This window comes from Drosophila mauritiana, unplaced genomic scaffold, assembly GCF_004382145.1.
Source record: "Drosophila mauritiana strain mau12 unplaced genomic scaffold, ASM438214v1 U_290, whole genome shotgun sequence".
NCBI lineage: Eukaryota > Metazoa > Arthropoda > Insecta > Diptera > Drosophilidae > Drosophila > Drosophila mauritiana.
Window position 1 is genome coordinate 65,929 of NW_022881428.1, and position 27,729 is coordinate 93,657.

The 27,729-nt window shown below is 35.8% G+C and overlaps 4 non-coding genes and 3 pseudogenes across 4 annotated transcripts; all 7 read left to right on the forward strand.

Moving 5' to 3' along the window:
• On the forward strand, positions 1 to 179 carry LOC117149696. Its single transcript, XR_004460460.1, has one exon. It is a non-coding gene; the product is annotated as a 5.8S ribosomal RNA (ribosomal RNA).
• A 391-nt stretch (positions 180 to 570) lies between these two features.
• On the forward strand, positions 571 to 4,629 carry LOC117149698. The gene has a single exon (XR_004460462.1). It is a non-coding gene; the product is annotated as a large subunit ribosomal RNA (ribosomal RNA).
• A 6,705-nt stretch (positions 4,630 to 11,334) lies between these two features.
• LOC117149704 lies at positions 11,335 to 11,511 on the forward strand (annotated as a pseudogene).
• Positions 11,512 to 11,904: 393 nt separating this feature from the next.
• Positions 11,905 to 17,773, forward strand: LOC117149694 (annotated as a pseudogene).
• A 4,015-nt stretch (positions 17,774 to 21,788) lies between these two features.
• On the forward strand, positions 21,789 to 23,781 carry LOC117149691. The gene has a single exon (XR_004460457.1). It is a non-coding gene; the product is annotated as a small subunit ribosomal RNA (ribosomal RNA).
• A 674-nt stretch (positions 23,782 to 24,455) lies between these two features.
• Positions 24,456 to 24,634, forward strand: LOC117149702. The gene has a single exon (XR_004460463.1). It is a non-coding gene; the product is annotated as a 5.8S ribosomal RNA (ribosomal RNA).
• Positions 24,635 to 25,027: 393 nt separating this feature from the next.
• LOC117149701 lies at positions 25,028 to 27,729 on the forward strand (annotated as a pseudogene; the record flags this gene model as incomplete).

Below are 27,729 nucleotides of genomic sequence, written 5' to 3' on the forward strand. Positions count from 1 at the left end.
AACTCTAAGCGGTGGATCACTCGGCTCATGGGTCGATGAAGAACGCAGCAAACTGTGCGTCATCGTGTGAACTGCAGGACACATGAACATCGACATTTTGAACGCATATCGCAGTCCATGCTGTTATGTACTTTAATTAATTTTATAGTGCTGCTTGGACTACATATGGTTGAGGGTTGTAAGACTATGCTAATTAAGTGTTTATAAATTTTTTATAAGCATATGGTATATTATTGGATTAAATAATGATTTTATTCATAATATTAAAAAAAAGAAAAACATTATCTCACATTTGAATGTGAAAAACGAAGAGAAATATTTTCTTTTTCAATCAAATAATACTGAGAAATGTCTAGCATAAAAAATTGAAATATTTTTCATCTAGAATTGTCTCTTATTAATGATTCGGAAAAAGAAAAATCTTGGTTTTGTTATTATTCTTCGTTGGTTCGTTAAATGGATAAAAAATAACTTTGCTTACAAGAACTATTGGAACTATTTATAACGAATTTAATTGATTGTTTTATCATTTATATATAAAGAATTTATGGCAAAAAATAGTTATATATACAACCTCAACTCATATGGGACTACCCCCTGAATTTAAGCATATTAATTAGGGGAGGAAAAGAAACTAACAAGGATTTTCTTAGTAGCGGCGAGCGAAAAGAAAACAGTTCAGCACTAAGTCACTTTGTCTATATGGCAAATGTGAGATGCAGTGTATGGAGCGTCAATATTCTAGTATGAGAAATTAATGATTTAAGTCCTTCTTAAATGAGGCCATTTACCCATAGAGGGTGCCAGGCCCGTATAACGTTAATGATTACTAGATGATGTTTCCAAAGAGTCGTGTTGCTTGATAGTGCAGCACTAAGTGGGTGGTAAACTCCATCTAAAACTAAATATAACCATGAGACCGATAGTAAACAAGTACCGTGAGGGGGAAAGTTGAAAAGAACTCTGAATAGAGAGTTAAACAGTACGTGAAACTGCTTAGAGGTTAAGCCCGATGAACCTGAATATCCGTTATGGAAAATTCATCATTAAAATTGTAATATTTAAATAATATTATTAAGAATAATGTGCATTTTTTCCATATAAGGACATTGTAATCTATTAGCATATCCCAAATTTATCATAAAATATAACTTATAGTTTATTCCAATTAAATTGCTTGCATTTTAACACAGAATAAATGTTATTAATTTGATAAAGTGCTGATAGATTTATATTATTACAGAGCGTTAATTTTTCGGAATTATATAATGGCATAATTATCATTGATTTTTTGTGTTATTATATGCTCTTGTATGATTAACAATGCGAAAGATTCAGGATACCTTCGGGACCCGTCTTGAAACACGGACCAAGGAGTCTAACATATGTGCAAGTTATTGGGATGTAAACCTAATAGCGTAATTAACTTGACTAATAATGGGATTAGTTTTTTAGCTATTTATAGCTAATTAACACAATCCCGGGGCGTTCTATATAGTTATGTATAATGTATATTTATATTATTTATGCCTCTAACTGGAACGTACCTTGAGCATATATGCTGTGACCCGAAAGATGGTGAACTATACTTGATCAGGTTGAAGTCAGGGGAAACCCTGATGGAAGACCGAAACAGTTCTGACGTGCAAATCGATTGTCAGAATTGAGTATAGGGGCGAAAGACCAATCGAACCATCTAGTAGCTGGTTCCTTCCGAAGTTTCCCTCAGGATAGCTGGTGCATTTTAATATTATATAAAATAATCTTATCTGGTAAAGCGAATGATTAGAGGCCTTAGGGTCGAAACGATCTTAACCTATTCTCAAACTTTAAATGGGTAAGAACCTTAACTTTCTGATATGAAGTTCAAGGTTATGATATAATGTGCCCAGTGGGCCACTTTTGGTAAGCAGAACTGGCGCTGTGGGATGAACCAAACGTAATGTTACGGTGCCCAAATTAACAACTCATGCAGATACCATGAAAGGCGTTGGTTGCTTAAAACAGCAGGACGGTGATCATGGAAGTCGAAATCCGCTAAGGAGTGTGTAACAACTCACCTGCCGAAGCAACTAGCCCTTAAAATGGATGGCGCTTAAGTTGTATACCTATACATTACCGCTAAAGTAGATGATTTATATTACTTGTGATATAAATTTTGAAACTTTAGTGAGTAGGAAGGTACAATGGTATGCGTAGAAGTGTTTGGCGTAAGCCTGCATGGAGCTGCCATTGGTACAGATCTTGGTGGTAGTAGCAAATAATCGAATGAGACCTTGGAGGACTGAAGTGGAGAAGGGTTTCGTGTGAACAGTGGTTGATCACGAGTTAGTCGGTCCTAAGTTCAAGGCGAAAGCCGAAAATTTTCAAGTAAAACAAAAATGCCTAACTATATAAACAAAGCGAATATAATACACTTGAATAATTTTGAACGAAAGGGAATACGGTTCCAATTCCGTAACCTGTTGAGTATCCGTTTGTTATTAAATATGGGCCTCGTGCTCATCCTGGCAACAGGAACGACCATAAAGAAGCCGTCGAGAGATATCGGAAGAGTTTTCTTTTCTGTTTTATAGCCGTACTACCATGGAAGTCTTTCGCAGAGAGATATGGTAGATGGGCTAGAAGAGCATGACATATACTGTTGTGTCGATATTTTCTCCTCGGACCTTGAAAATTTATGGTGGGACACGCAAACTTCTCAACAGGCCGTACCAATATCCGCAGCTGGTCTCCAAGGTGAAGAGTCTCTAGTCGATAGAATAATGTAGGTAAGGGAAGTCGGCAAATTAGATCCGTAACTTCGGGATAAGGATTGGCTCTGAAGATTGAGATAGTCGGGCTTGATTGGGAAACAATAACATGGTTTATGTGCTCGTTCTGGGTAAATAGAGTTTCTAGCATTTATGTTAGTTACTTGTTCCCCGGATAGTTTTTTACGTAGCCAATTGTTTCTTGCTAAAATTTTTAAATATATTTGGGTTAAACCAATTAGTTCTTATCAATTATAACGATTATCAATTAACAATCAATTCAGAACTGGCACGGACTTGGGGAATCCGACTCAAAGCATTGTGATGGCCCTAGCGGGTGTTGACACAATGTGATTTCTGCCCAGTGCTCTGAATGTCAAAGTGAAGAAATTCAAGCCAAGGAGAACCCGGTCCACAAGCGGGTAATTAACTCCTTGCTCAGCAAATTTAATTTTATGGGGAATAATGACCCAAGGAAGGTTAGCTCCCCGTTATCTCACTACAATTTCTGCGGTAAGGTACTTTACTTGCCTTTTTGCCCTTTAATAAAATTAGGCGTTCCTCCTTCGTTTTGGGGCGCGCCGCGTCCAATTCATGGAACCATATGGGCCAAATGAATGCTTCTCGATAGGCGGCCAAAATCTAATTAGTGATGAATGGATTAACGAGGTCCTATCTAGCGAAATCGGGGAAAGAAGACCCTTTTGAGCTTGACTCTAATCTGGCAGTGTAAGGAGACATAAGAGGTGTAGAATAAGTGGGAGATATTAGACCTCGGTTTGGTATCGTCAATGAAATTACTCTTATTGTTTCCTTACTTACTTGATTAAATGGAACGTGTATCATTTCCTAGCCATTATACGGATATATTTATTATATCTTATGGTATTGGGTTTTGATGCAAGCTTCTTGATCAAAGTATCACGAGTTTGTTATATAATCGCAAACAATTCTTTAATAAAACGATGCATTTATGTATTTTGATTTGAAAATTTGGTATAACTCCAATTACTCAGGTATGATCCAATTCAAGGACATTGCCAGGTAGGGAGTTTGACTGGGGCGGTACATCTCTCAAATAATAACGGAGGTGTCCCAAGGCCAGCTCAGTGCGGACAGAAACCACACATAGAGCAAAAGGGCAAATGCTGACTTGATCTCGGTGTTCAGTACACACAGGGACAGCAAAGCTCGGCCTATCGATCCTTTTGGTTTAAAGAGTTTTTAACAAGAGGTGTCAGAAAAGTTACCATAGGGATAACTGGCTTGTGGCGGCCAAGCGTTCATAGCGACGTCGCTTTTTGATCCTTCGATGTCGGCTCTTCCTATCATTGTGAAGCAAAATTCACCAAGCGTTGGATTGTTCACCCATGCAAGGGAACGTGAGCTGGGTTTAGACCGTCGTGAGACAGGTTAGTTTTACCCTACTAATGACAAAACGTTGTTGCGACAGCATTCCTGCGTAGTACGAGAGGAACCGCAGGTACGGACCAATGGCACAATACTTGTTCGAGCGAACAGTGGTATGACGCTACGTCCGTTGGATTATGCCTGAACGCCTCTAAGGTCGTATCCGTGCTGGACTGCAATGATAAAAGGGGCAATTTGCATTGTATGGCTTCTAAACCATTTAAAGTTTATAATTTATTTTATAAACGACAATGGATGTGATGCCAATGTAATTTGTAACATAGTAAATTAGGAGGATCTTCGATCACCTGATGCCGCGCTAGTTACATATAAAAGCATTATTTAATACAATGACAAAGCCTAGAATCAATTGTAAACGACTTTTGTAACAGGCAAGGTGTTGTAAGTGGTTGAGCAGCTGCCATACTGCGATCCACTGAAGCTTATCCTTTGCTTGATGATTCGATAAATAAATGATTTTTCCTGTAGCCAAACAAACACCTCGTCATCAATTTAGTGACGCATATGATATTGTCCCTATCATATAATTTTTGATATAAAGACTTTAAAGATTATATCAAGTTGCCAAATACCTCGTCATCATTTAGTGACGCATATGATATTGTCCCTATCGTATAATTTTTGATATAAAGACTTTAAAGAGTTGCCAAATACCTCGTCATCAATTTAGTGACGCATATGATATTGTCCCTATCATATAATTAATATAAAGACTTTAATGAATTGTGTCAAGTTGCCAAACACCTCGTCATCAATTTAGTGACGCATATGATATTGTCCCTATCATATAATTTTTGATATAAAAACTTTAAAGAATTGTATCAAGTTGCCAAATACCTCGTCATCAATTTAGTGACGCATATGATATTGTCCTATCATATAATTAATATAAAGACTTTAATGAATTGTGTCAAGTTGCCAAACACCTCGTCATCAATTTAGTGACGCATATGATATTGTCCCTATCATATAATTTTTGATATAAAACTTTAAAGAATTGTATCAAGTTGCCAAATACCTCGTCATCAATTTAGTGACGCATATGATATTGTCCCTATCATATAATTAATATAAAGACTTTAATGAATTGTGTCAAGTTGCCAAACACCTCGTCATCAATTTAGTGACGCATATGATATTGTCCCTATCATATAATTTTTGATATAAAAACTTTAAAGAATTGTATCAAGTTGCCAAATACCTCGTCATCAATTTAGTGACGCATATGATATTGTCTCTATCATATAATTAATAAAGACTTTAATGAATTGTGTCAAGTTGCCAAACACCTCGTCATCAATTTAGTGACGCATATGATATTGTCCCTATCATATAATTTTTGATATAAAGACTTTAAAGAATTCTATCAAGTTGCCAAATACCTCGTCATCAATTTAGTGACGCATATGATATTGTCTCTATCATATAATTAATATAAAGACTTTAATGATTTGTGTCACGTTGCCAAACACCTCGTCATCAATTTAGTGACGCATATGATATTGTCCCTATCATATAATTAATATAAAGACTTTTTAAAGAATTGTATCAAGTTGCCAAACACCTCGTCATCAACTACTATATTATGGTTGCGCCGACCTCTCATATTGTATTCTCTTATGTCTTCATAGGATTTTGGCAATTATACGAGTAAATTAAATAATATACATATGAAAATGATTAATTATTATATGTATAAGGGAAAAAATGCTGAAATATTCCCATATTATCTTAGTATTATAGAGGAAAGACCGTTGCCGACCTCTGATATTGTTCAAAACTTATGTATTTATATGATTTTGGCAATTATATGAGTAAAAATAATATACATATAAAAATGATTAATATTATATGTATAAATGTATAAGGGAAAAAATGATGAAATATTCCCATATTATCTTAGTATTATAGAGGAAAGACCGTTGCTGACCTCTGATATTGTTCAAAACTTATGTATTTATATGATTTTGGCAATTAATATGAGTAAATTAAATAATATACATATGAAAATTATTAATTATTATATGTATAGGGGAAAAAATGCTGAAATATTCCCACATTCTCTTAGTATTATAGAAAAAGCCATTATAGTGAGAGGTATAGTAGTGTAAACGACCGAATTACGACAGAGGGTTCAAAAACTACTAAGGTAGGCAGTGGTTGCCGACCTCTCATATTGTTCAAAACTTATGTATTTATATGATTTTGGCAATTATATGAGTAAATTAATAATATACATATGAAAATTATTAATTATTATATGTATAGGGAAAAAATGCTGAAATATTCCCACATTCTCTTAGTATTATAGAGAAAGCCATTATAGTGAGAGGGTATAGTAGTGTAAAACGACCGGAATTACGACAGAGGGTTCAAAAACTACTATAGGTAGGCAGTGGTTGCCGACCTCTCATATTGTTCAAAATTATAGTATTCATATGATTTTGGCAATTATATGAGTAAATTAAATAATATACATATGAAATTATTAATTATTATATGTATAGGGGAAAAAATGCTGAATATTCCCACATTCTCTTAAGTATTATAGAGAAAAGCCATTATAGTGAGAGGGTATAGTAGTGGTAAACGACCGGAATTACGACAGAGGGTTCCAAAAACTACTATAGGTAGGCAGTGGTTGCCGACCTCTCATATTGTCAAAACTTATGTATTCATATGATTTTGGCAATAATATGAGTAAATTAAATAATATACATATGAAAATTATTAATTATTATATGTATAAGGGGAAAAAATGCTGAAATATTCCCACATTCTCTTAGTATTATAGAGAAAAGCCATTATAGTGAGAGGGGTATAGTGTGTAAACGACCGAATTACGACAGAGGGTTCAAAAACTACTATAGGTAGGCAGTGGTTGCCGACCTCTCATATTTGTTCAAAACTTATGTATTTCATATGATTTTGGCAATAATATGAGTAAATTAAATAATATACATATGAAAATGATTAATTATTATATGTATAAGGGAAAAAATGCTGAAAATATCCCACATTCTCTTAGTATTATAGAGAAAAGCCATTATAGTGAGAGGGTTATAGTAGTGTAAACGACCGGAATTACGACAGAGGGTTCAAAAACTACTATAGGTAGGCAGTGGTTGCCGACCTCTCATATTGTTTCAAAACTTATGTATTCATATGATTTTGGCAATAATATGAGTAAATTAAATAATATACATATGAAAATGATTAATTATTATATGTATAAGGGAAAAAATGCTGAAAATATCCCACATTCTCTTAGTATTATAGAGAAAAGCCATTATAGTGAGAGGGTTATAGTAGTGTAAACGACCGGAATTACGCAGAGGTTCAAAAAACTACTATAGGTAGCAGTGGTTGCCGACCTCTCATATTGTTCAAAACTTATGTATTCATATGATTTGCAATAATATGAGTAAATTAAATAATATACATAAAAATGATTAATTATTATATGTATAAGGGAAAAAAATATCATATTATATATGAATAATGGAAAAAAAATGAAATGTTCCTATAATCTCTTAATATATAAGAGAATAGCCCGTATGTTGGGTGGCAAACGGAATTGAAAATACCCGCTTTGAGGACAGCGGGTTCAAAAACTACTATAGGTAGGCCAGTGGTTGCCGACCTCCCGCAATTATTCGAAATATTTATTTCGGATTATGTTTATATTGGTTACATACAATAAAGTATATTATTATCCGTACAAATTTGTTTCTCAGTTCTATAGAAACGGGACTTGGCTCCGCGGATAATAGGAATATACGCTTTATAGATAATATCGTTGAAACAAAAGTCAAGTTTCTATTATATATAGAATAACAAATCGTTTCCATATATTATCGTTAATTTTTGGAGGCAGGCAAATATTAATTTATTACCTGCCGTATAGTTGGATTATTATATCGTTACGGTATAATACAAATATGGATTCTTATGAAAGAAATATAAAATTATATATTAAATGTGGAAATATTATCATATGCGCTTGGTTATTTATATATTACCAGAGATATATATGAAAAGAGATAAATTTTAAATTTATCTTCAAAATGCAAATGATTTAACTTAATATTTATATTGGTTAAACAAAAATTGTACATGTGTGGATACAATAATTATGTATGTTGGAAATAAAATGATATTTTATAATGAAATATGTATGTATAAAAAGATAAAATTATAGAAATATATATATTACAATAATTAGATGAAATTCTTGTTATATTGGTAAAACAAGTATAAATTAAAAATGAAAATATGGATTACGAATGCTATATAAAAATGGCCGTAATCGAATGGATTTTTTACTTATATATTTAAAATTTTACCCAAAGGCGAAATATTGAATTTTATTCAATATAATAAAAATCATGGAATTATATAAAGTGAAAAATCTATATATCTATATATCTATTATATTGCTTATTTCGATTCAAATATATGAATGGAATATGAAGGAAAAACATTATTCTGGTTGATCCTGCCAGTAGTTATATGCTTGTCTCAAAGATTAAGCCATGCATGTCTAAGTACACACGAATTAAAAGTGAAACCGCAAAAGGCTCATTATATCAGTTATGGTTCCTTAGATCGGTTAACAGTTACTTGGATAACTGTGGTAATTCTAGAGCTAATACATGCAATTAAAACATGAACCTTATGGGACATGTGCTTTTATTAGGCTAAACCAAGCGATCGCAAGATCGTTATATTGGTTGAACTCTAGATAACATGCAGATCGTATGGTCTTGTACCGACGACAGATCTTTCAAATGTCTGCCCTATCAACTTTTGATGGTAGTATCTAGGACTACCATGGTTGCAACGGGTAACGGGGAATCAGGGTTCGATTCCGGAGAGGGAGCCTGAGAAACGGCTACCACATCTAAGGAAGGCAGCAGGCGCGTAAATTACCCACTCCCAGCTCGGGGAGGTAGTGACGAAAAATAACAATACAGGACTCATATCCGAGGCCCTGTAATTGGAATGAGTACACTTTAAATCCTTTAACAAGGACCAATTGGAGGGCAAGTCTGGTGCCAGCAGCCGCGGTAATTCCAGCTCCAATAGCGTATATTAAAGTTGTTGCGGTTAAAACGTTCGTAGTTGAACTTGTGCTTCATACGGGTAGTACAACTTACAATTGTGGTTAGTACTATACCTTTATGTATGTAAGCGTATTACCGGTGGAGTTCTTATATGTGATTAAATACTTGTATTTTTTCATATGTTCCTCCTATTTAAAACCTGCACTAGTGCTCTTAAACGAGTGTTATTGTGGGCCGGTACTATTACTTTGAACAAATTAGAGTGCTTAAAGCAGGCTTTCAAATGCCTGAATATTCTGTGCATGGATAATGAAATAAGACCTCTGTTCTGCTTTCATTGGTTTTCAGATCAAGAGGTAATGATTAATAGAAGCAGTTTGGGGGCATTAGTATTACGACGCGAGAGGTGAAATTCTTGGACCGTCGTAAGACTAACTTAAGCGAAAGCATTTGCCAAAGATGTTTTTCATTAATCAAGAACGAAAGTTAGAGGTTCGAGGCGATCAGATTACCGCCCTAGTTCTAACCATAACGATGCCAGCTAGCAATTGGGTGTAGTACTTTTATGGCTCTCTCAGTCGCTTCCCGGGAAACCAAAGCTTTTGGGCTCCGGGGAAGTATGGTTGCAAAGCTGAACTTAAAGGAATTGACGGGAGGGCACCACCAGGAGTGGAGCCTGCGGCTTATTTGACTCAACACGGGAAAACTTACAGGTCCGAACATAAGTGTGTAAGACAGATTGATAGCTCTTTCTCGAATCTATGGTGGTGGTGCATGGCCGTTCTTAGTTCGTGGAGTGATTTGTCTGGTTAATTCCGATAACGAACGAGACTCAAATATATTAAATAGATATCTTCAGGATTATGGTGCTGAAGCTTATGTAGCCTTCATTCATGGTGGCAGTAAAATGTTTATTGGTTTGAATGTGTTTATGTAAGTGGAGCCGTACCTGTTGGTTTGTCCCATTATAAGGACACTAGCTTCTTAAATGGACAAATTGCGTCTAGCAATAATGAGATTGAGCAATAACAGGTCTGTGATGCCCTTAGATGTCCTGGGCTGCACGCGCGCTACAATGAAGTATCAACGTGTATTTCCTAGACCGAGAGGTCCGGGTAACCGCTGAACCACTTTCATGCTTGGGATTGTGAACTGAAACTGTTCACATGAACTTGGAATTCCCAGTAAGTGTGAGTCATTAACTCGCATTGATTACGTCCCTGCCCTTTGTACACACCGCCCGTCGCTACTACCGATTGAATTATTTAGTGAGGTCTCCGGACGTGATCACTGTGACGCCTTGCGTGTTACGGTTGTTTCGCAAAAGTTGACCGAACTTGATTATTTAGAGGAAGTAAAGTCGTAACAAGGTTTCCGTAGGTGAACCTGCGGAAGGATCATTATTGTATAATATCCTTATCGTTAATAAACATTTGTTATAATACAAATAAATACAATTTACCAAAAATAAAATATTACAAAATGATTCCACGGAATCAAAAGTTAAAGTCAAATAAAATGAAGATGGCTTTTATTTTATATGTGGGGCTTGGCAACCTCATAAAAAGACTTTAACATTATTAATGTTGTTGTGCGTATTTGTGGCAGTACCTACTACAACAATGGCGTTTCCTATAAAAACAAATTCTCGAAAATGGAAATCGAAGAAACTGAACAAAATTTGAAAGTAGAAGTCGAATTAAAATTAAAATAATTTTGAATGTGGTATTCAAATAAGTGTGTGTGTATATGGACCATAATATACACGCGTTGCGAATATGTATTGTTCATCTATGTTATGAGCATACGTTGGCTAATGCAACAACCTAAATATACAATGTTTGTACCTGTATCCATCAGGTTAATGTTTTATATAAATTTTGCAGTATGTGTCACCCAAAATAGCAAACCATAACCAGATTTTATGATACATAATGCTTATATGAAACTAAGACATATCGCAACATTTATTTTTAGGTATAAAAATAAATTTATTGAAGGAATTGATATATGCCAGTAAAATGGTGTATTTTTAATTTCTTTCAATAAAAACAATATTGATATTATATAAAAATGAATTATAAAACTCTAAGCGTGGATCACTCGGCTCATGGGTCGATGAAGAACGCAGCAAACTGTGCGTCATCGTGTGAACTGCAGGACACATGAACATCGACATTTTGAACGCATATCGCAGTCCATGCTGTTATGTACTTTAATTAATTTATAGTGCTGCTTGGACTACATATGGTTGAGGGTTGTAAGACTATGCTAATTAAGTTGTTTATAAATTTTTTATAAGCATATGGTATATTATTGGATTAAATAATGATTTTATTCATAATATTAAAAAAGAAATGAAAACATTATCTCACATTTGAATGTGAAAAACGAAGAGAAATATTTTCTTTTTCAATCAAATAATACTGAGAAATGTCTAGCATAAAAATTGAAATATTTTTCATCTAGAATTGTCTCTTATTAATGATTCGGAAAAAGAAAAATCTTGGTTTTGTTATTATTCTTCGTTGGTTCGTTAAATGGATAAAAAATAACTTTGCTTACAAGAACTATTGGAACTATTTATAACGAATTTAATTGATTGTTTTATCATTTATAAATAAAGAATTTATGGCAAAATATAGTTATATATACAACCTCAACTCATATGGGACTACCCCCTGAATTTAAGCATATTAATTAGGGGAGGAAAAGAAACTAACAAGGATTTTCTTAGTAGCGGCGAGCGAAAAGAAAACAGTTCAGCACTAAGTCACTTTGTCTATATGGCAAATGTGAGATGCAGTGTATGGAGCGTCAATATTCTAGTATGAGAAATTAATGATTTAAGTCCTTCTTAAATGAGGCCATTTACCCATAGAGGGTGCCAGGCCCGTATAACGTTAATGATTACTAGATGATGTTTCCAAAGAGTCGTGTTGCTTGATAGTGCAGCACTAAGTGGGTGGTAAACTCCATCTAAAACTAAATATAACCATGAGACCGATAGTAAACAAGTACCGTGAGGGAAAGTTGAAAAGAACTCTGAATAGAGAGTTAAACAGTACGTGAAACTGCTTAGAGGTTAAGCCCGATGAACCTGAATATCCGTTATGGAAAATTCATCATTAAAATTGTAATATTTAAATAATATTATTAAGAATAATGTGCATTTTTTCCATATAAGGACATTGTAATCTATTAGCATATCCCAAATTTATCATAAAATATAACTTATAGTTTATTCCAATTAAATTGCTTGCATTTTAACACAGAATAAATGTTATTAATTTGATAAAGTGCTGATAGATTTATATTATTACAGAGCGTTAATTTTTCGGAATTATATAATGGCATAATTATCATTGATTTTTGTGTTTATTATATGCTCTTGTATGATTAACAATGCGAAAGATTCAGGATACCTTCGGGACCCGTCTTGAAACACGGACCAAGGAGTCTAACATATGTGCAAGTTATTGGGATGTAAACCTAATAGCGTAATTAACTTGACTAATAATGGGATTAGTTTTTTAGCTATTTATAGCTAATTAACACAATCCCGGGGCGTTCTATATAGTTATGTATAATGTATATTTATATTATTTATGCCTCTAACTGGAACGTACCTTGAGCATATATGCTGTGACCCGAAAGATGGTGAACTATACTTGATCAGGTTGAAGTCAGGGGAAACCCTGATGGAAGACCGAAACAGTTCTGACGTGCAAATCGATTGTCAGAATTGAGTATAGGGGCGAAAGACCAATCGAACCATCTAGTAGCTGGTTCCTTCCGAAGTTTCCCTCAGGATAGCTGGTGCATTTTAATATTATATAAAATAATCTTATCTGGTAAAGCGAATGATTAGAGGCCTTAGGGTCGAAACGATCTTAACCTATTCTCAAACTTTAAATGGGTAAGAACCTTAACTTTCTTGATATGAAGTTCAAGGTTATGATATAATGTGCCCAGTGGGCCACTTTTGGTAAGCAGAACTGGCGCTGTGGGATGAACCAAACGTAATGTTACGGTGCCCAAATTAACAACTCATGCAGATACCATGAAAGGCGTTGGTTGCTTAAAACAGCAGGACGGTGATCATGGAAGTCGAAATCCGCTAAGGAGTGTGTAACAACTCACCTGCCGAAGCAACTAGCCCTTAAAATGGATGGCGCTTAAGTTGTATACCTATACATTACCGCTAAAGTAGATGATTTATATTACTTGTGATATAAATTTTGAAACTTTAGTGAGTAGGAAGTACAATGGTATGCGTAGAAGTGTTTGGCGTAAGCCTGCATGGAGCTGCCATTGGTACAGATCTTGGTGGTAGTAGCAAATAATCGAATGAGACCTTGGAGGACTGAAGTGGAGAAGGGTTTCGTGTGAACAGTGGTTGATCACGAGTTAGTCGGTCCTAAGTTCAAGGCGAAAGCCGAAAATTTTCAAGTAAAACAAAAATGCCTAACTATATAAACAAAGCGAATATAATACACTTGAATAATTTTGAACGAAAGGGAATACGGTTCCAATTCCGTAACCTGTTGAGTATCCGTTTGTTATTAAATATGGGCCTCGTGCTCATCCTGGCAACAGGAACGACCATAAAGAAGCCGTCGAGAGATATCGGAAGAGTTTTCTTTTCTGTTTTATAGCCGTACTACCATGGAAGTCTTTCGCAGAGAGATATGGTAGATGGGCTAGAAGAGCATGACATATACTGTTGTGTCGATATTTTCTCCTCGGACCTTGAAAATTTATGGTGGGGACACGCAAACTTCTCAACAGGCCGTACCAATATCCGCAGCTGGTCTCCAAGGTGAAGAGTCTCTAGTCGATAGAATAATGTAGGTAAGGGAAGTCGGCAAATTAGATCCGTAACTTCGGGATAAGGATTGGCTCTGAAGATTGAGATAGTCGGGCTTGATTGGGAAACAATAACATGGTTTATGTGCTCGTTCTGGGTAAATAGAGTTTCTAGCATTTATGTTAGTTACTTGTTCCCGGATAGTTTAGTTACGTAGCCAATTGTGGAACTTTCTTGCTAAAATTTTTAAGAATACTATTTGGGTTAAACCAATTAGTTCTTATCAATTATAACGATTATCAATTAACAATCAATTCAGAACTGGCACGGACTTGGGGAATCCGACTGTCTAATTAAAACAAAGCATTGTGATGGCCCTAGCGGGTGTTGACACAATGTGATTTCTGCCCAGTGCTCTGAATGTCAAAGTGAAGAAATTCAAGTAAGCGCGGGTCAACGGCGGGAGTAACTATGACTCTCTATCGCATGCATCTATATATGACACCTTACGTGCTTATGGTGCGCCAAAGGGCTTCGTTGACTACGTACAGAATACGTACGAGGGTGGCGGTACCAGTCTCAATGGGGACGGTTGGAGTTCAGAGGAATTCGTCCCTGCTAGAGGAGTGAAGCAGGGTGACCCTTTGTCTCCTATTCTATTTAACTTGGTAATGGACAGGTTACTTAGAAACCTACCCAGCGAAATTGGTGCCAGAGTCGGAAATGCCATTACTAACGCGGCCGCGTTTGCAGATGATTTGGTACTATTTGCTGAAACTCGAATGGGACTTCAAGTATTGTTGGACAGAACGTTGGATTTTCTATCTCTCGTCGGCCTCAAACTTAATGCCGACAAATGTTTTACCGTTGGCATTAAGGGCCAGCCGAAACAGAAGTGTACCGTGCTAGAGGCACAGAGCTTTTACGTAGGCTCAAGAGAGATTCCATCATTGAAGCGAACGGACGAGTGGAAGTACTTAGGCATCAACTTCACTGCAACTGGGAGGGTTCGATGCAATCCGGCCGAGGACATTGGTCCAAAGCTACAAAGATTGACAAAGGCCCCCCTCAAACCACAACAGAGGATGTTCGCCCTAAGGACTGTCCTTATCCCACAGCTCTATCACAAGTTAGCCCTTGGGAGTGTGGCGATAGCGTCCTACGAAAAACTGACAAACTAATACGATACTATGTGCGAAGATGGCTAAATCTTCCGCTGGATGTGCCGATAGCATTCATTCACGCAGCCCCAAAAAGTGGAGGTCTCGGAATTCCATCACTTAGATGGGTAGCTCCAATGTTAAGGCTAAGACGTTTGAGTAACATTAAATGGCCTCACCTCACGCAAAACGAGGTAGCCAGCTCTTTCCTCGAAGCCGAAAAACAACGGGCCCGAGATAGATTATTTGCAGAACAACATGAATTGTTATCGCGTCCGGCATAGAAAAATATTGGGCGAACAAATTGTACCTCTCAGTTGATGGCAGCGGACTCCGTGAAGCGGCCATTGGGGACCGCAACACGGGTGGGTTAATCACCCACGCGTTTACTAACAGGAAAGGATATATAGACGGTATTCGTCTGCGGATAAATGCCTACCACGAAGTCTCGTACTACAAGGGAGGACGATTGGAACGACAGTGTCGTGCAGGATGTGACGCTCCCGAAACAACAAACCATATAATGCAAAAATGTTACCGATCGCATGGGAGGCGCGTAGCTAGACACAACTGCGTAGTAAATCGAATCAAGCGGGACTTGAGGAGAGAGGCTGCGCGTCATTGTTGAACCAAGTCTGCAGTGCGAATCCGCCTTAATAAACCGGACCTGTGGCACTACGACAAAATCACATTGATGTGATCGACATACAATTGTGACAGACGGACACTCTATGGATGATGCGCACCAGCGCAAAATCAATAGATACGACAGACCGGACATCGAACTGAATTGCGTCGCAGATTCGAAGCCGCAGTGACATTGAATTCCATTCTGCCACTCTGAACTGGAGGGGGATCTGGAGTGGTCAATCCGTTAAATTGATAGCGAAGGGTCTCCTCAGCAAATATGATAGTCATATCATTAGCGTCCAGGTTATGAGAGGCGTCTCGGTTGTTTTAAACAGTTCATGTACCTGAGCGGGTTTCCCGAGATTGGACTTAGCTAAAACGTTTGGTTTCAAAACATTTGCTTGCTGTCTTGGCATACATCAATAAAGGCATAAACATCGCAAATAATGGTAATATATAAATGGCTATAGGATGGTTTTAGTACGTAGGCGTTGCGGAACTTCGGTTCAGCAATGAATCGTGCATGCTAGGAAACTGAAGTGTTGACAGACCTAGTATCTTTCGATAGATTTCCATACCTCCGCGATCAAAAAAAAAAAAAAAAAATAGCCAAATGCCTCGTCATCTAATTAGTGACGCGCATGAATGGATTAACGAGATTCCTACTGTCCCTATCTACTATCTAGCGAAACCACAGCCAAGGGAACGGGCTTGGAATAATTAGCGGGAAAGAAGACCCTTTTGAGCTTGACTCTAATCTGGCAGTGTAAGGAGACATAAGAGGTGTAGAATAAGTGGGAGATATTAGACCTCGGTTTGGTATCGTCAATGAAATACCACTACTCTTATTGTTTCCTTACTTACTTGATTAAATGGAACGTGTATCATTTCCTAGCCATTATACGGATATATTTATTATATCTTATGGTATTGGGTTTTGATGCAAGCTTCTTGATCAAAGTATCACGAGTTTGTTATATAATCGCAAACAAATTCTTTAATAAAACGATGCATTTATGTATTTTTGATTTGAAAATTTGGTATAACTCCAATTACTCAGGTATGATCCAATTCAAGGACATTGCCAGGTAGGGAGTTTGACTGGGGCGGTACATCTCTCAAATAATAACGGAGGTGTCCCAAGGCCAGCTCAGTGCGGACAGAAACCACACATAGAGCAAAAGGGCAAATGCTGACTTGATCTCGGTGTTCAGTACACACAGGGACAGCAAAAGCTCGGCCTATCGATCCTTTTGGTTTAAAGAGTTTTTAACAAGAGGTGTCAGAAAAGTTACCATAGGGATAACTGGCTTGTGGCGGCCAAGCGTTCATAGCGACGTCGCTTTTTGATCCTTCGATGTCGGCTCTTCCTATCATTGTGAAGCAAAATTCACCAAGCGTTGGATTGTTCACCCATGCAAGGGAACGTGAGCTGGGTTTAGACCGTCGTGAGACAGGTTAGTTTTACCCTACTAATGACAAAACGTTGTTGCGACAGCATTCCTGCGTAGTACGAGAGGAACCGCAGGTACGGACCAATGGCACAATACTTGTTCGAGCGAACAGTGGTATGACGCTACGTCCGTTGGATTATGCCTGAACGCCTCTAAGGTCGTATCCGTGCTGGACTGCAATGATAAATAAGGGGCAATTTGCATTGTATGGCTTCTAAACCATTTAAAGTTTATAATTTATTTTATAAACGACAATGGATGTGATGCCAATGTAATTTGTAACATAGTAAATTAGGAGGATCTTCGATCACCTGATGCCGCGCTAGTTACATATAAAAGCATTATTTAATACAATGACAAAGCCTAGAATCAATTGTAAACGACTTTTGTAACAGGCAAGGTGTTGTAAGTGGTTGAGCAGCTGCCATACTGCGATCCACTGAAGCTTATCCTTTGCTTGATGATTCGATAAATAAATGATTTTTCCTGTAGCCAAACAAACACCTCGTCATCAATTTAGTGACGCATATGATATTGTCCCTATCATATAATTTTTGATATAAAGACTTTAAAGAATTATATCAAGTTGCCAAATACCTCGTCATCAATTTAGTGACGCATATGATATTGTCCCTATCGTATAATTTTTGATATAAAGACTTTAAAATTGTTGCCAAATACCTCGTCATCAATTTAGTGACGCATATGATATTGTCCCTATCATATAATTAATATAAAGACTTTAATGAATTGTGTCAAGTTGCCAAATCGTCATCAATTTAGTGACGCATATGATATTGTCCCTATCATATAATTTTTGATATAAAACTTTAACAAGTTGCCAAATACCTCGTCATCAATTTAGTGACGCATATGATATTGTCCCTATCATATAATTAATATAAAGACTTTAATGAATTGTGTCAAGTTGCCAAACACCTCGTCATCAATTTAGTGACGCATATGATATTGTCCCTATCATATAATTTTTGATATAAAAACTTTAAAGAATTGTATCAAGTTGCCAAATACCTCGTCATCAATTTAGTGACGCATATGATATTGTCCCTATCATATAATTAATATAAAGACTTTAATGAATTGTGTCAAGTTGCCAAACACCTCGTCATCAATTTAGTGACGCATATGATATTGTCCCTATCATATAATTTTTGATATAAAGACTTTAAAGAATTATATCAAGTTGCCAAATACCTCGTCATCAATTTAGTGACGCATATGATATTGTCTCTATCATATAATTAATATAAAGACTTTAATGAATTGTGTCAAGTTGCCAAACACCTCGTCATCAATTTAGTGACGCATATGATATTGTCCCTATCATATAATTTTTGATATAAAAACTTTAAAGAATTGTATCAAGTTGCCAAATACCTCGTCATCAATTTAGTGACGCATATGATATTGTCCCTATCATATAATTAATATAAAAGACTTTAATGAATTGTGTCAAGTTGCCAAACACCTCGTCATCAATTTAGTGACGCATATGATATTGTCCCTATCATATAATTTTTGATATAAAAAACTTTAAAGAATTGTATCAAGTTGCCAAATACCTCGTCATCAATTTAGTGACGCATATGATATTGTCCCTATCATATAATTAATATAAAGACTTTAATGAATTGTGTCAAGTTGCCAAACACCTCGTCATCAATTAGTGACGCATATGATATTGTCCCTATCATATAATATTTTGATATAAAGACTTTAAAGAATTATATCAAGTTGCCAAATACCTCGTCATCAATTTAGTGACGCATATGATATTGTCTATCATATAATTAATATAAAGACTTTAATGAATTGTGTCAAGTTGCCAAACACCTCGTCATCAATTTAGTGACGCATATGATATTGTCCCTATCATATAATTTTTGATATAAAGACTTTAAAGAATTCTATCAAGTTGCCAAATACCTCGTCATCAATTTAGTGACGCATATGATATTGTCTCTATCATATAATTAATATAAAGACTTTAATGATTTGTGTCACGTTGCCAAACCCTCGTCATCAATTTAGTGACGCATATGATATTGTCCCTATCATATAATTAATATAAAGACTTTTTAAAGAATTGTATCAAGTTGCCAAACACCTCGTCATCAACTACTATATTATGACCGGGAATCTCCCCGACTGGGCGCGGTATTATTGTCTCGGCCCCGCCCCTACCGCCTGAACCTTTGACCATCCTCCATCTAAGGGAGGCCGTATTTAGCTGGGCGTAAACCGAAGCCTTGCTTCCTTTTAAGGCCGAAGACCAGTTTGGCGAAAAAGCCCACAAAAGCCATTATAGTGAGAGGGTAGTGTAAACGACCGGAATTACGACAGAGGGTTCAAAAACTACTATAGGTAGGCAGTGGTTGCCGACCTCTCATATTGTTCAAAACTTATGTATTCATATGATTTTGGCAATTATATGAGTAAATTAAATAATATACATATGAAAATTATTAATTATTATATGTATAAGGGAAAAAATGCTGAAAATATCCCACATTCTCTTAGTATAATAGAGAAAAGCCATTATAGTGAGAGGGTATAGTAGTGTAAACGACCGGAATTACGACAGAGGGTTCAAAAACTACTATAGGTAGGCAGTGGTTGCCGACCTCTCATATTGTTCAAAACTTATGTATTCATATGATTTTGGCAATAATATGAGTAAATTAAATAATATACATATGAAAATGATTAATTATTATATGTATAAGGGAAAAAATGCTGAAAATATCCCACATTCTCTTAGTATTATAGAGAAAAGCCATTATAGTGAGAGGGTATAGTAGTGTAAACGACCGGAATTACGACAGAGGGTTCAAAAACTACTATAGGTAGGCAGTGGTTGCCGACCTCTCATATTGTTCAAAACTTATGTATTCATATGATTTTGGCAATAATATGAGTAAATTAAATAATATACATATGAAAATGATTAATTATTATATGTATAAGGGAAAAAATGCTGAAAATATCCCACATTCTCTTAGTATTATAGAGAAAAGCCATTAGTGAGAGGGTATAGTAGTGTAAACGACCGGAATTACGACAGAGGGTTCAAAAACTACTATAGGTAGGCAGTGGTTGCCGACCTCTCATATTTTCAAAACTTATGTATTCATATGATTTTGGCAATAATATGAGTAAATTAAATAATATACATATGAAAATGATTAATTATTATATGTATAAGGGAAAAAATGCTGAAAATATCCCACATTCTCTTAGTATTATAGAGAAAAGCCATTATAGTGAGAGGGTATAGTAGTGTAAACGACCGGAATTACGACAGAGGGTTCAAAAACTACTATAGGTAGGCAGTGGTTGCCGACCTCTCATATTGTTCAAAACTTATGTATTCATATGATTTTGGCAATAATATGAGTAAATTAAATAATATACATATGAAAATGATTAATTATTATATGTATAAGGGAAAAAATAATCATATTATATATGAATAATGGAAAAAAAATGAAATGTTCCTATAATCTCTTAATATATAAGAGAATAGCCCGTATGTTGGGTGGCAAACGGAATTGAAAATACCCGCTTTGAGGACAGCGGGTTCAAAAACTACTATAGGTAGGCAGTGGTTGCCGACCTCCCGCATTATTCGAAATATTTATTTCGGATTATGTTTATATTGGTTACATACAATAAAGTATATTATTATCCGTACAAATTTGTTTCTCAGTTCTATAGAACACGGGACTTGGCTCCGCGGATAATAGGAATATACGCTTTATAGATAATATCGTTGAAACAAAAGTCAAGTTTCTATTATATATAGAATAACAAATCGTTTCCATATATTATCGTTAATTTTTGGAGGCAGGCAAATATTAATTTATTACCTGCCGTATAGTTGGATTATTATATCGTTACGGTATAATACAAATATGGATTCTTATGAAAGAAATATAAAATTATATATTAAATGTGGAAATATTATCATATGCGCTTGGTTTTATGTTATATATTACCAGAGATATATATGAAAAGAGATAAATTTTAAATTTATCTTCAAAATGCAAATGATTTAACTTAATATTTATATTGGTTAAACAAAAATTGTACATGTGTGGATACAATAATTATGTATGTTGGAAATAAAATGATATTTTATAATGAAATATGTATGTATAAAAAGATAAAATTATAGAAATATATATATTACAATAATTAGATGAAATTCTTGTTATATTGGTAAAACAAGTATAAATTAAAAATGAAAATATGGATTACGAATGCTATATAAAAATGGCCGTAATCGAATGGATTTTTTTACTTATATATTTAAAATTTTACCCAAAGGCGAAATATTGAATTTTATTCAATATAATAAAAATCATGGAATTATATAAAGTGAAAAATCTATATATCTATATATCTATTATATTGCTTATTTCGATTCAAAATATATGAATGGAATATGAAGGAAAAACATTATTCTGGTTGATCCTGCCAGTAGTTATATGCTTGTCTCAAAGATTAAGCCATGCATGTCTAAGTACACACGAATTAAAAGTGAAACCGCAAAAGGCTCATTATATCAGTTATGGTTCCTTAGATCGTTAACAGTTACTTGGATAACTGTGGTAATTCTAGAGCTAATACATGCAATTAAAACATGAACCTTATGGGACATGTGCTTTTATTAGGCTAAAACCAAGCGATCGCAAGATCGTTATATTGGTTGAACTCTAGATAACATGCAGATCGTATGGTCTTGTACCGACGACAGATCTTTCAAATGTCTGCCCTATCAACTTTTGATGGTAGTATCTAGGACTACCATGGTTGCAACGGGTAACGGGGAATCAGGGTTCGATTCCGGAGAGGGAGCCTGAGAAACGGCTACCACATCTAAGGAAGGCAGCAGGCGCGTAAATTACCCACTCCCAGCTCGGGGAGGTAGTGACGAAAAATAACAATACAGGACTCATATCCGAGGCCCTGTAATTGGAATGAGTACACTTTAAATCCTTTAACAAGGACCAATTGGAGGGCAAGTCTGGTGCCAGCAGCCGCGGTAATTCCAGCTCCAATAGCGTATATTAAAGTTGTTGCGGTTAAAACGTTCGTAGTTGAACTTGTGCTTCATACGGGTAGTACAACTTACAATTGTGGTTAGTACTATACCTTTATGTATGTAAGCGTATTACCGGTGGAGTTCTTATATGTGATTAAATACTTGTATTTTTTCATATGTTCCTCCTATTTAAAAACCTGCACTAGTGCTCTTAAACGAGTGTTATTGTGGGCCGGTACTATTACTTTGAACAAATTAGAGTGCTTAAAGCAGGCTTCAAATGCCTGAATATTCTGTGCATGGGATAATGAAATAAGACCTCTGTTCTGCTTTCATTGGTTTTCAGATCAAGAGGTAATGATTAATAGAAGCAGTTTGGGGGCATTAGTATTACGACGCGAGAGGTGAAATTCTTGGACCGTCGTAAGACTAACTTAAGCGAAAGCATTTGCCAAAGATGTTTTCATTAATCAAGAACGAAAGTTAGAGGTTCGAAGGCGATCAGATACCGCCCTAGTTCTAACCATAAACGATGCCAGCTAGCAATTGGGTGTAGCTACTTTTATGGCTCTCTCAGTCGCTTCCCGGGAAACCAAAGCTTTTGGGCTCCGGGGGAAGTATGGTTGCAAAGCTGAAACTTAAAGGAATTGACGGAAGGGCACCACCAGGAGTGGAGCCTGCGGCTTAATTTGACTCAACACGGGAAAACTTACCAGGTCCGAACATAAGTGTGTAAGACAGATTGATAGCTCTTTCTCGAATCTATGGGTGGTGGTGCATGGCCGTTCTTAGTTCGTGGAGTGATTTGTCTGGTTAATTCCGATAACGAACGAGACTCAAATATATTAAATAGATATCTTCAGGATTATGGTGCTGAAGCTTATGTAGCCTTCATTCATGGTGGCAGTAAAATGTTTATTGTGTTTGAATGTGTTTATGTAAGTGGAGCCGTACCTGTTGGTTTGTCCCATTATAAGGACACTAGCTTCTTAAATGGACAAATTGCGTCTAGCAATAATGAGATTGAGCAATAACAGGTCTGTGATGCCCTTAGATGTCCTGGGCTGCACGCGCTACAATGAAAGTATCAACGTGTATTTCCTAGACCGAGAGGTCCGGGTAAACCGCTGAACCACTTTCATGCTTGGGATTGTGAACTGAAACTGTTCACATGAACTTGGAATTCCCAGTAAGTGTGAGTCATTAACTCGCATTGATTACGTCCCTGCCCTTTGTACACACCGCCCGTCGCTACTACCGATTGAATTATTTAGTGAGGTCTCCGGACGTGATCACTGTGACGCCTTGCGTGTTACGGTTGTTTCGCAAAAGTTGACCGAACTTGATTATTTAGAGGAAGTAAAAGTCGTAACAAGGTTTCCGTAGGTGAACCTGCGGAAGGATCATTATTGTATAATATCCTTATCGTTAATAACATTTGTTATAATACAAATAATACAATTTACCAAAATAAAAATATTACAAAATGATTCCACGGAATCAAAAGTTAAAGTCAAATAAAATGAAGATGGCTTTTATTTTATATGTGGGGCTTGGCAACCTCATAAAAAGACTTTAACATTATTAATGTTGTTGCGTATTTGTGGCAGTACCTACTACAACAATGGCGTTTCCTATAAAAACAAATTCTCGAAAATGGAAATCGAAGAAACTGAACAAAATTTGAAAGTAGAAGTCGAATTAAAATTAAAATAATTTTGAATGTGGTATTCAAATAAGTGTGTGTGTATATGGACCATAATATACACGCGTTGCGAATGTATTGTTCTATGTTATGAGCATACGTTGGCTAATGCAACAACCTAAAATATACAATGTTTGTACCTGTCATCCATCAGGTTAATGTTTTATATAAATTTTGCAGTATGTGTCACCCAAAATAGCAAACCATAACCAGATTTTTATGATACATAATGCTTATATGAAACTAAGACATATCGCAACATTTATTTTTAGGTATAAAAATAATTTATTGAAGGAATTGATATATGCCAGTAAAATGGTGTATTTTTAATTTCTTTCAATAAAAACAATATTGATATTATATAAAAATGAATTATAAAACTCTAAGCGGTGGATCACTCGGCTCATGGGTCGATGAAGAACGCAGCAAACTGTGCGTCATCGTGTGAACTGCAGGACACATGAACATCGACATTTTGAACGCATATCGCAGTCCATGCTGTTATGTACTTTAATTAATTTTATAGTGCTGCTTGGACTACATATGGTTGAGGGTTGTAAGACTATGCTAATTAAGTTGTTTATAAATTTTTTATAAGCATATGGTATATTATTGGATTAAATAATGATTTTATTCATAATATTAAAAAAGAAATGAAAAACATTATCTCACATTTGAATGTGAAAAACGAAGAGAAATATTTCTTTTTCAATCAAATAATACTGAGAAATGTCTAGCATAAAAAATTGAAATATTTTTCATCTAGAATTGTCTCTTATTAATGATTCGGAAAAAGAAAAATCTTGGTTTTGTTATTATTCTTCGTTGGTTCGTTAAATGATAAAAAATAACTTTGCTTACAAGAACTATTGGAACTATTTATAACGAATTTAATTGATTGTTTTATCATTTATATATAAAGAATTTATGGCAAAAAATAGTTATATATACAACCTCAACTCATATGGGACTACCCCTGAATTTAAGCATATTAATTAGGGGAGGAAAAGAAACTAACAAGGATTTTCTTAGTAGCGGCGAGCGAAAAGAAAACAGTTCAGCACTAAGTCACTTTGTCTATGGCAAATGTGAGATGCAGTGTATGGAGCGTCAATATTCTAGTATGAGAAATTAATGATTTAAGTCCTTCTTAAATGAGGCCATTTACCCATAGAGGGTGCCAGGCCCGTATAACGTTAATGATTACTAGATGATGTTTCCAAAGAGTCGTGTTGCTTGATAGTGCAGCACTAAGTGGGTGGTAAACTCCATCTAAAACTAAATATAACCATGAGACCGATAGTAAACAAGTACCGTGAGGGAAAGTTGAAAAGAACTCTGAATAGAGAGTTAAACAGTACGTGAAACTGCTTAGAGGTTAAGCCCGATGAACCTGAATATCCGTTATGGAAAATTCATCATTAAAATTGTAATATTTAAATAATATATTAAGAATAATGTGCATTTTTTCCATATAAGGACATTGTAATCTATTAGCATATCCCAAATTTATCATAAAATATAACTTATAGTTTATTCCAATTAAATTGCTTGCATTTTAACACAGAATAAATGTTATTAATTTGATAAAGTGCTGATAGATTTATATTATTACAGAGCGTTAATTTTTCGGAATTATATAATGGCATAATTATCATTGATTTTTGTGTTTATTATATGCTCTTGTATGATTAACAATGCGAAAGATTCAGGATACCTTCGGGACCCGTCTTGAAACACGGACCAAGGAGTCTAACATATGTGCAAGTTATTGGGATGTAAACCTAATAGCGTAATTAACTTGACTAATAATGGGATTAGTTTTTTAGCTATTTATAGCTAATTAACACAATCCCGGGGCGTTCTATATAGTTATGTATAATGTATATTTATATTATTTATGCCTCTAACTGGAACGTACCTTGAGCATATATGCTGTGACCCGAAAGATGGTGAACTATACTTGATCAGGTTGAAGTCAGGGGAAACCCTGATGGAAGACCGAAACAGTTCTGACGTGCAAATCGATTGTCAGAATTGAGTATAGGGGCGAAAGACCAATCGAACCATCTAGTAGCTGGTTCCTTCCGAAGTTTCCCTCAGGATAGCTGGTGCATTTTAATATTATATAAAATAATCTTATCTGGTAAAGCGAATGATTAGAGGCCTTAGGGTCGAAACGATCTTAACCTATTCTCAAACTTTAAATGGGTAAGAACCTTAACTTTCTGATATGAAGTTCAAGGTTATGATATAATGTGCCCAGTGGGCCACTTTTGGTAAGCAGAACTGGCGCTGTGGATGAACCAAACGTAATGTTACGGTGCCCAAATTAACAACTCATGCAGATACCATGAAAGGCGTTGGTTGCTTAAAACAGCAGGACGGTGATCATGGAAGTCGAAATCCGCTAAGGAGTGTGTAACAACTCACCTGCCGAAGCAACTAGCCCTTAAAATGGATGGCGCTTAAGTTGTATACCTATACATTACCGCTAAAGTAGATGATTTATATTACTTGTGATATAAATTTTGAAACTTTAGTGAGTAGGAAGGTACAATGGTATGCGTAGAAGTGTTTGGCGTAAGCCTGCATGGAGCTGCCATTGGTACAGATCTTGGTGGTAGTAGCAAATAATCGAATGAGACCTTGGAGGACTGAAGTGGAGAAGGGTTTCGTGTGAACAGTGGTTGATCACGAGTTAGTCGGTCCTAAGTTCAAGGCGAAAGCCGAAAATTTTCAAGTAAAACAAAAATGCCTAACTATATAAACAAAGCGAATATATACACACTTGAATAATTTTGAACGAAAGGGAATACGGTTCCAATTCCGTAACCTGTTGAGTATCCGTTTGTTATTAAATATGGGCCTCGTGCTCATCCTGGCAACAGGAACGACCATAAAGAAGCCGTCGAGAGATATCGGAAGAGTTTTCTTTTCTGTTTTATAGCCGTACTACCATGGAAGTCTTTCGCAGAGAGATATGGTAGATGGGCTAGAAGAGCATGACATATACTGTTGTGTCGATATTTTCTCCTCGGACCTTGAAAATTTATGGTGGGGACACGCAAACTTCTCAACAGGCCGTACCAATATCCGCAGCTGGTCTCCAAGGTGAAGAGTCTCTAGTCGATAGAATAATGTAGGTAAGGGAAGTCGGCAAATTAGATCCGTAACTTCGGGATAAGGATTGGCTCTGAAGATTGAGATAGTCGGGCTTGATTGGGAAACAAAACATGGTTTATGTGCTCGTTCTGGGTAAATAGAGTTTCTAGCATTTATGTTAGTTACTTGTTCCCCGGATAGTTTAGTTACGTAGCCAATTGTGGAACTTTCTTGCTAAAATTTTTAAGAATACTATTTGGGTTAAACCAATTAGTTCTTATCAATTATAACGATTATCAATTAACAATCAATTCAGAACTGGCACGGACTTGGGGAATCCGACTGTCTAATTAAAACAAAGCATTGTGATGGCCCTAGCGGGTGTTGACACAATGTGATTTCTGCCCAGTGCTCTGAATGTCAAAGTGAAGAAATTCAAGTAAGCGCGGGGTCAACGGCGGGAGTAACTATGACTCTCTTAAGGTCTGGGGTAATTGCGAGCAGAGGGGGAGTATTTTTCTGTAATTCGTAAGTCATATCATATGGT